The following is a 9,595-nucleotide window of genomic DNA, read 5'->3' on the forward strand; positions in this document are numbered from 1 at the left end:
GAGGTGGTAAGGGCTGCACACCGTTCCTGTTGGATCTGACCTTTCCCACTTCACCTGCATCCTCCCTTCCGGGTTGCCCACACTGACGGCAGGCAAAGGATTTAGAGAAGCTCGGTAAGCCAGTTCCATGACAGTAAGACGTACCCGCAGAAGATATCCCGTCCTCCATGACATTCACAGAGGCTGTGCTTCTCTGACTGAACCCACACTGATACGGGATTTGGCTTATTGGTACAGATGTGGTGCTGGGTAAAAGGAACCACGAGGGAACTCACAAACAGTGGGGAGAGAAGAGCACACCGTCGTGAAAGCACGCGTTCACGTTCCTGCATCTTCATCCTTTCTGTGTGACCTTGGCCAAGTCACCTAATCTAGCTGAGCCTGCAAAGGTGGGTCATCACACCGCCTCTCCTGACTTGCTGAACTCCCAAGGGCCGTACCAAGTGTCAGTCGTGACTGTGATTCCTTCCTTCTTCCCCTCCGGGAGCGTGCGTGGTGTTATGCAACCCCGGGCCAGGGAGTGGGTAGTTAGGCCTTTCCTGATCTGTATTTGGATCCTCTCAAGACCTTTCAGTGAGAGGGAGGAAAAGTGAAAATAGAGACTAAATGGAAAAAAGGAGGATCTCAAGGAAACAGGAAACCTGATGTGCTGTGGGATTTCATTTCTCATGTGCAAAGCACATTTTCTCCAACCTATCATTTCTGAAATAAACGATCCGCAATCATTTAATGTGAATGCATCCCAGACCTGGGTTGGGCCCGTGTAATTTGGAATCAGAAATGACTGACGGGTTGACAGGAAAGTTCTGCCAATAAATTACATACATCCTGTTAGTACAGTCTCATACCTAAAAATATCTTCAGAGACTAAAGAGAAACTGGCAGTGGCTATGGATTGACTGAAAACACACACACACACACACACACACACACACACACGCACACACACACACACACACACATAAAAACTAAGCAACATTATATCCATATCCCCTAAGCTGTAGTTAAAATTAATTTGCTTTTAGACCAAAGTCAACTATGCCGGTGCTATAGCTCCTTCATCGAATACATTGAGTAAAGCGTTCATTCAAATGAGATTTTTGGTGTTGTGTAGACTCAGCAGATAAGATTTGTGTTTTCTTCTTATCAGAACTTCAGGGTGTCACCCTCCTGTGGATGTGGGCTGCGTGTAACTCCATGAAGTGTTTCTGTTTCAGGAAGAAGAGCTGACTCATAGCAGTAAAGACAACAGGATTCTAGTTCTGGGCAATCAAATTTGCTTATTTGCTTCATTTTTTCCATCCCCAAAGCAGGACCTTTCATTCCTGTAATACCAGTTACTTGCTAACTTGTAGCAAGAGTCTTCTACACAGCTGGACAAGGTACAGTTCGCCCACAGGAAACAGTTTGGGGCTTTAGACCTTCTAGGGTAGTGCCTAGGAATTGCCTTCTACCTCCCTGTTGGAAGACCAGCCTCTGGTTGCAAAAGCACTCAAGGTGAGCATAATCTGGGCTGGAATTGGGAAGGCCATTCCTCAACTACTGCTCTCCATCACTGTTGCCAGTTCAGGTCAGGAAAAGCTAAATAATTTGTTTAACCCGATCCCCTTTCCCTACCTTGAGGGAAAACTCCTATAAGCTCACTGTAAACGCAATTATGCCATGTGGGGCTTTCATTAATCTAGTACAAACCACAGCCTGACATACACTGGGCAGGATTTACTTTATTTTTTTTTTTCTTAGCCTTTTTTCAGCACCAGCTTATCCTTACGCTTCCTACCCAGTGGTGGTTATTTGTACAGTGTGAATCTGGGGGAAGAAAGATGTTACTGGAACCAAATTTTGCCATGGCAAAAGCATTTTCTAGGACCCAGAGATAGTCATGGATTCTTAGGGTAGGGTTGGAGGGGACTCAAAGTTTACCAAGAAGTGCTGAAAATTCATTTTATAAATGAGGGGACTGAGTCTCAGAGGTCACCGAGCCAGTGAGTGGTTTTCATTCATTTAGCAAATATTTATTAGACACCTACTTCATGGAGATACTGAGCGAGGATGCATAGGTGGATAAGACGGACGCGGTGTCTACCTTCAGAATCCCTCTTTCTATTACATAGCCCTTAACTAGGGACAGCCACAGCTTTGGGCTGGCAGAAAACTGTGTTTATCAAACTCTTTTGACCAAAACCCACAACACTAAGCCATTTCATATTTCAGTGCCTGAAGAATATTTATGTACTTATAGGACATATTTGTACATAACTAAAAAATATTACTGTATATAAAAACCCAAAATTCCAGAAACGGTATTTATGTTTATTAAGTATGATGAGCTCAAATGCTTTCTGTTTCGCTTTTTAGAAATATTGACTACGATCCTCTGCTTAGAAGGTGGAAGGTTGGTTTGTAGCCGAGCCTTCCCTGAAGCTTAGGGGTGTGGTGACATTGGTGGAATTGTGATTTGATGATGGCTTTCAAGGATTCGAAGGATTGTGGTGTGGAAGATGAGGAACCAGCTGCTTTTGCTCGCTTGAGGCGCTGGGGACCAAGCTGGAGGAAGTGGGCTTAAATGGTAATGGCTGCGATTTAGAGTAGACAGGCTAGTGTAAAGACTGCCAGCGGGGCGCTGAGAAATCTCCTTCCTGGGAAAACGCCATCTGATGGAAATGGAAGCAGTGGGAGGATGACAGGTCACATAGATCCTCCTACAGCATGGGAGTTTGGGAGCTTGCGGGGAGAAAGGATCAGGCTCACTGGAAAAGGGCCAAGTGGCCTCAGCTGTAGCAGGGTCGGAACACACAGCCCAGGGAAGCATGGCACGTATGTAACAGTTCAGGGACTCATTGATCTAGCCTCTGGGTGACACCTCCCCCTAGAATCTATAACCCAATCCCTTCTGCAACCCATCTTTCTCAGTGAATTAAGAGGGAGAAAAGGGAATCCAGCATTATTCACTATAGCAAGTTGGTTCCTTTGAGCTCTAGGAAGGAACTGGTGGTGTTCAGTTGGAGAGGAAAAGGCTAAGACCCAACAAACGTCTCCAAATAGTGAAAGAGCAGGGACATGGAAAAATGAGTACATTTCTTTTGTTTCTTTGGATGACAGGACTAGAGCCAATGGGTGGTAGAAATAGGAGGACAGAATTTAACTCAAAGGAAGAAAGAACTTTCTAAGAAATAAATGCGGCTCAATCCTGCAAGTGAGATCCGAATGGCCAAGGTTAAGAAGTGGTTGAATTCATTTGCTTACTCACCAGCCTTTCCTGAGTCCCTCCTACTTTCAATGTATTCTACCAGCCTGGGGAATACGTTGCTCTTGAGGGTCTTGTAGAAAAAGTTTCTGCATTGATAAGAAATAGATTTGGCAACTTCTTAGACTTCTTCGAATTCTAGGATCCTCCTCACGTTTGCAAAGATGCCTGTAATTTAGGAAGAAAATCTGTTAAAACCACATGTGATGCAGGCAACTCCAAAGAGTGTTTCTATGGTTACAAGGAGCAAGGACTCAATGGAACAATGATCAATATTTTAGACTCACTTAGGGAATTTTGGATGATCAAGAGCCTAGCTTACATTGTTTATCATCAAAGTTTCCCTACTACTCACAGGATAAAGTCTGAGTTGCTTAGTCTGGCCAACTGATCTACCCAGTCACTGTAAGGTCATATCTTACTGCCACCAAATGGTGCTAGCCTGCTTGAACTGGTGCCTATCTATACTCACTCTTCTAGCTTTTTGGTAGTCTCTCCTTTCATCTCCACTATGCCTCTCATGCCCACAGTTCAAAGCCCTTCTCCATGAAAATGTCCCCGATCTGCTTACATCCGCATTCTTCTTACTTATCGCACATACTGTCTGTACTAGTCTTTTGCTATTTCTTACATTGTCTGATGGCATCTCTTGGGTAGGTGTTTACCTTTGGGCACGTGCATAATTTACTTCACCCATTGGATTGTGATGTTCTTGTAGGTAGAGTCCTCATATTCTATTTTGTTATATCCTCTTTCGCCACAGGGCAAAGCATGTCTCCAGGTCCTATGAAATTGGCTGCAAGGGCACAAGACCTTTCATCATCCGTTCTTGTTAGGACACAGTCACAGCTCAGGCCTATTGCTTATATGAATGGAAAAGTCTTGTAGATAGCAATGCTGAAAGCCTTCCAAGATATCCGTGGCAGGCTCTTATTTCATGTGGGTTTTGAACTACAAGGGTTTTTATTTCTATGTTATTTATTTACAAACACTCTTCATAGCATATTTTAGGAGCCAATCACTAGCCATGCTGGTCCGTGAGCCTTTGAAGAGCATGCCCTTTCTTGTCCTCATCTTCTTTGTCTTGGCCCATTGCTATAGTGCTGCATGGCACGTCATTCATTGATGTCCATTCTATTTGCTGGTAAAGAACTGGAATTCTGGAAGGACTGTAACATCTTCTGAGGCAGGCTTCTGTCTTGTGGGTTTGCAGCTATCTCGAATAAGCCTCACCTCTCTGACTTCTCCAGCAAGACTTCTATTGTTTCTCCATGGCCAACTTCTTTTTACAGCTCTCTTAGCCCCATTCTTTTCACATAGGACTCTGCTTTTCCACTTCTTGAACCATTTCAGGACTGTGGCCTAAAGTGTCTATTCTCCAGGAGTTTTTCATCCAGTAGTGCAGTAGAGGATAGATCTTAAGAAGATTCTGAGAAGGAATATTTCTTCTTTAAGGGCTGTCTCATTGATAAATATGAACATGGAAATATATGAAGTGTGGTCACATCACAGAGAAGATTGGTTTTCTTCTCAAATCAGGGGAGTTGAAGGGGAGGGTAGTATTAAACTCTTGCCTTATGCAACCCTCCCCGCCTTCCCCTCCCCCATCCCCCCACACAACCTTTTCTGGGCTTCCAAATATCTCATGGAGCTGTAATGAAATCAGAGTAATTTAGAGAATCTATATTCTCAAATATAGAAATCAAAACCTCACTTTCTGGAAACAGAAAAAAGTCTAGTTTTCTTAACCAATAGATTTAAGAGGATCCAGTTCTGGGACTTGGGTGTTATGACCTGAGTCAGTAACCTCTACACTTTACAAATGAGGAAAATGAGGCCCAGGGAGGCTAAATCTTTCACCTGAGGCCACAGGTGCCTTCATGATAGAACTGGGCTTAGACTTTCCATCTCTCACATCTGGGTTGGTAGCTCCTCAAAGAACATGATGACAAATCCTGAGAGCTCACAAATACTCCTTTTCCTTAGCAGGCTCAGCACCAATGGTCATGCTCTGGAGAAAATTGCTGGTTGACTGCCATTGTGTTTGGATGCACTGACTCTGGGATTTGTTTTGAAATTGATTGGCACTGGCTGTTTCCTAGTATCACAATAGGCCGAGGCTACATTTATTCTGTTGTTATTCAAATCACATACTTTTATAAAAGGCTTATTAGATGGAATGCTTGGGGAACCAAATAGGTTGGATCTTTTCAAGAAGTTAAAAAACACAGAAAGAATGTTTTCCAGATGACAAGAAATGTAATGATTATTAGGGACTGATCTTATGGATCCAAAGGGAACATTGGAAGTACCAAGAAAGCTTGTATAGGGAATTTCCTGACTGCCCAGTAGTTAGGACTCCGTGCTTCCACTGCAAGGGTCACGGGTTCCATCCCTGGTGAGGGAACAAAGTTCCTGTAAGCCACGCAGTGAGGCCCCCCCAAAAAACAAAATCAAAAAAAGCTTGTAGAGAGACCATACTTACCAGCTCTTTCAATGAATCAATGCACTTAACTTTCTTTCAGCAAATATAAATGACTGCTGAATATGTATGAGGTACTGTGCTGGACAGGAGGTTTCAAAGGACATAAAGGAGAGTAAGAGCTGATCCTTGCCTCTGGACATTAGCAAACTAATGGGGAAATGTGAAGACTTTTGAGTAGTAGTCTCCAGAATCATGCTCCAGGTTGAAGATGACAACGTTCCCTATGAGAAATGGACTGTTCTTTGGCAAAAGATATATGAAGAGCTGCATTCTCCTTAAACCAAATTCTCAAATTTATCTACATTTTTTTTCTAACTTTTCTTGAATTATTTATAACATCTGTTGAATTCTCCTGGTGGAATAACCAGCTCCAAGCATTTCCTGTGGATAAATGTGAACACTATACCTGTGAGATATCCTTTAAATATATGTTGCTTTATCGGATAGAGTACACTTTTGGTGAGTCCCCACACTCTTTTCTCTAAGGACTTATGAATGGGGTTAAAGACCGTGGCCACCTTGTTTTCTCCTTTGTAATTCTGTTGATAGTTTGTGGATATTGGTAACATCCCTTCCAAGCGTTCTCTGTTGAAGAATCTTCTATCACTCTAATTATTTCTGTACCCCTCTTTGAAATACTTCAGTCTGTCCTTCATTTCTCCCTCCCTCCCTCTCTTCCTCTTGCTTCTCTTGCCCTGTTTTCTCTCTTTGTTTTCTGAGTTGCCTTTTGCCCAGCTCATTACATCTTTCTGAGGTATAAGAATGAGAACGATGCAAATTACCTTAGTTGGATTGTGCCATGTTTTTTTTCAGGAGTTGGATAAAGCATCTACGTATTTTTTAAAAAGCAGTCATGCTGATGATATGCCTGAAATTTTATTGGTCATTTTGATGCTGAATACACATTGGGATCATGTCGTCAGAGAATAACTATGGGGTCTTCTGCATTCCTTTCTTGTAACAAGTTCCTTGTGGGGATGCCAGTTGGGTTATGGACCTACTGGATGCCAAGTGTTTCTTTTTGTTGCTCTTAGGCTTCCACATTCATGCAGAAATGCTTATGTATTTTGGCTTATTTTCCATACACTTCCTTCACCGGTTGGTTGTCTGATTAGGTGTGCAAATAAATTGTCCCGATTTCCTCTTAAGGATTCTCTCCAAATCTCTCTAATAAGAATCTTGGAGCCAGGGCTTACATTCTTCTGGATGGAATCTCATTCTATTAGAGTGGAAGGCACCTCAGCATCTAATCAAGTGGTATCAGTTGTTTCTTTCCAGCTTAGGAAGACTTTTTACAAACCAAATTTTAAATCTTAAAGGGAAGTTCATTGTAATAGCTTTAGTTCATGCATTTATGGAACCATATGTATGTTTATATGTGTGTGTGTGTAAGAGAGAGAGACAGAGAGACGGAGAGAAAGAGAGAGAAGTCAGCCTGGCCCTTGGCTCAATGATGGCATACCCCAGAGTCAGGGTGAGACAGGAGAGGTAACTTTGCTTTTCTTCACTTGGTTTTGGTTCCTTTGAACTTATCACAGTATACATTGGGGTGATTTAAGGGTTTTTTAAAGAGTGACTTTGGTTCTATGTAATTTTCCTTTATGAGCCCATTTAGGACCTTAGAAAGATAGCTACTTGGATTGAATTAGGAACAAGGACTTTATCCTATCCTCATCCCTCTCTCTTTCCTCTCTTCCTTAATACAGGTTCTAAGGAACAGGATTTGTAAGTCAGTGAACTAAACTGATTCCATTCTATGTGCAAGGAAATCTAGACTTAGAGACAGCTTTGAATTACTCAAGGTCACACAACTTGTTACTAAGATCTAGATGTTGAATTTCTATTTTCTGAGACAATCAGGCCATTGCTTTGGAAAGAGTATATTGGCTTCCTCTGCCTTCTTTGGTTTAAAACATCCTCTACTACCTTGTAAATATTTATTGTCCATGATCTGATACCATTTTAGTTCAAGCTGAGATCACATTTCCTAACTGTTGCTGAAGATCTCCCCTCAAATCCTACCCACTTGGTCGTGTATGGAACGTCACTCCCCATGCATGCTTTTTTCATGCATTGAAGCTTAGATTATTCTTTGTCAACCACTTATTTAGACCCATGCTCACGATATGAGCCATGATTCTGGAACACCTTGCCCATTAAACTCTATCTAGTGTCATGGCATCCGTTAACTATCACCGAACCAACCACTAGATTTGGGGAGGTATTTACAACGTCCCTGGCTTGTGTTGGGCACATTCCAAAATTTACATCAGTCAACTCTTATAACAACTTCTGACGTAAGGACTGTTTTCTCTTTTCCAGATGAGGAAATGAGGCTCAGAGAGACCACAAGAAAATAGCAGAGCTGGAATCGGAGCCTGGGTTTGTCTGACTCTAGAGCCCAAGCTTTAGGCCTTCAGGCTCTCCTGACTCTCAGTCATTTGAAGCCAGGACTTTCTTAACAGCATCAGCTTCCACATTTATTGCACAAGTAACTATAACGATTAGGGGAATGGCGTGGGGTGGGCTGCTGTTTATGAAGCAGCCTAAAATGATTTTAATTCCAGTTTATAAAGCAAAGACTGTGGATGAACTTGTTCACCCAATTCTGAAATACCAGGGCAAGCAGGCAGTTTGGAAGCTTGAGGTAAGTTAGGGCAAACAAGGAAATAGTACTCTCCTAGCACATAATAAAGTTATGGAACTCATTACCCTGAGAGGCGGTACAGACAGGAAATGTAAATGGATTAAAAAAGAGTTTGGACAAATTTATGAATGACAGAGTCATAAAAGGCTTCTAACAGGAGCTGGAATATACGAGGTGTGATTATAAAGCAATGAAAATCTTTTTTTTTAAAACAAACACCAGAACTTGTATATCCAAATAAATATATTTTTCCTTCAAAGTAGTTGCCTTAGGAGAATACTCGATTATTATGATATTGCTTGCTTGCTCAGAACATAGAAATTTAGAGGTTTAAGTCCACCCCCTCCCCTTTTACAGATGAGGAAACTGAACCCCAGGGTAATTAAATAGGTTGCCCATGGCCACACAGAAACAATTCTGGGGTTAGAATCCAGTTGTCTGACTTCTGGTTTAATTGCCCCCTTCATTCTCACATGCTGTCTCCTGCTATAGTTTTTTTTTTTTAGAGTCTGTGACTAATTCTTTAGGCCATCCTAATGGGGGTAAATCTTTACCCTTTGTAAATGGACTTCTGGGACAGCCAAAACTGATTTAGATTTAAGGTTGATGATTAAGATGTGTGTTCAAGCTTTATATTAATATTATTTGTTCAAAGCCCAAGAAGAATTTTTTTAAGAAAGAGGCAACAAAACCGTGTTTCTTTTGCTATAAACTGGCTTCCTGCTGGCCACCTTCAGCCAGTCCCAAGAAATGCATAATACATCTTCACTTTTAGGCCACTTTTCCCAAGCCACGTTTGAGCCGAGCTGCTGTGGCTTGTCTTTTTCCACGACAGCTAATGAAAGCACCACCGAGGGAAATTACTGTCTCAAGGGCAAAAGGAAATGAGCAGAGAAGCAGCCCGTCTGGGCAAAGGGAGATGGCTTTGGAGCTCTCAAAACTCCTGGAAGGAATGCAGCAGGTACCCTGGAGTCTGACTTCAAATAGATCAAAGATCTTTTGAATAATGACCAAGGAGAGAAGAGACTTGACAAAGCAGGGTTAAAACCTCAGCACAGATCGCTGTTGCCATTGAAAAGATAAAAAGAATCACAGAGCTCAGATGAAAACGCGGAGAGATGGCTGCGGTCTCCCCAGAGGCAGCAAACGTGGGTACCAGGGATGGATCTCATCAAGATCCAACCAAAGACAGAGGTCACCGGGAGCTCATTGGTTT

This window comes from Orcinus orca, chromosome 10 (assembly GCF_937001465.1).
Source record: "Orcinus orca chromosome 10, mOrcOrc1.1, whole genome shotgun sequence".
NCBI lineage: Eukaryota > Metazoa > Chordata > Mammalia > Artiodactyla > Delphinidae > Orcinus > Orcinus orca.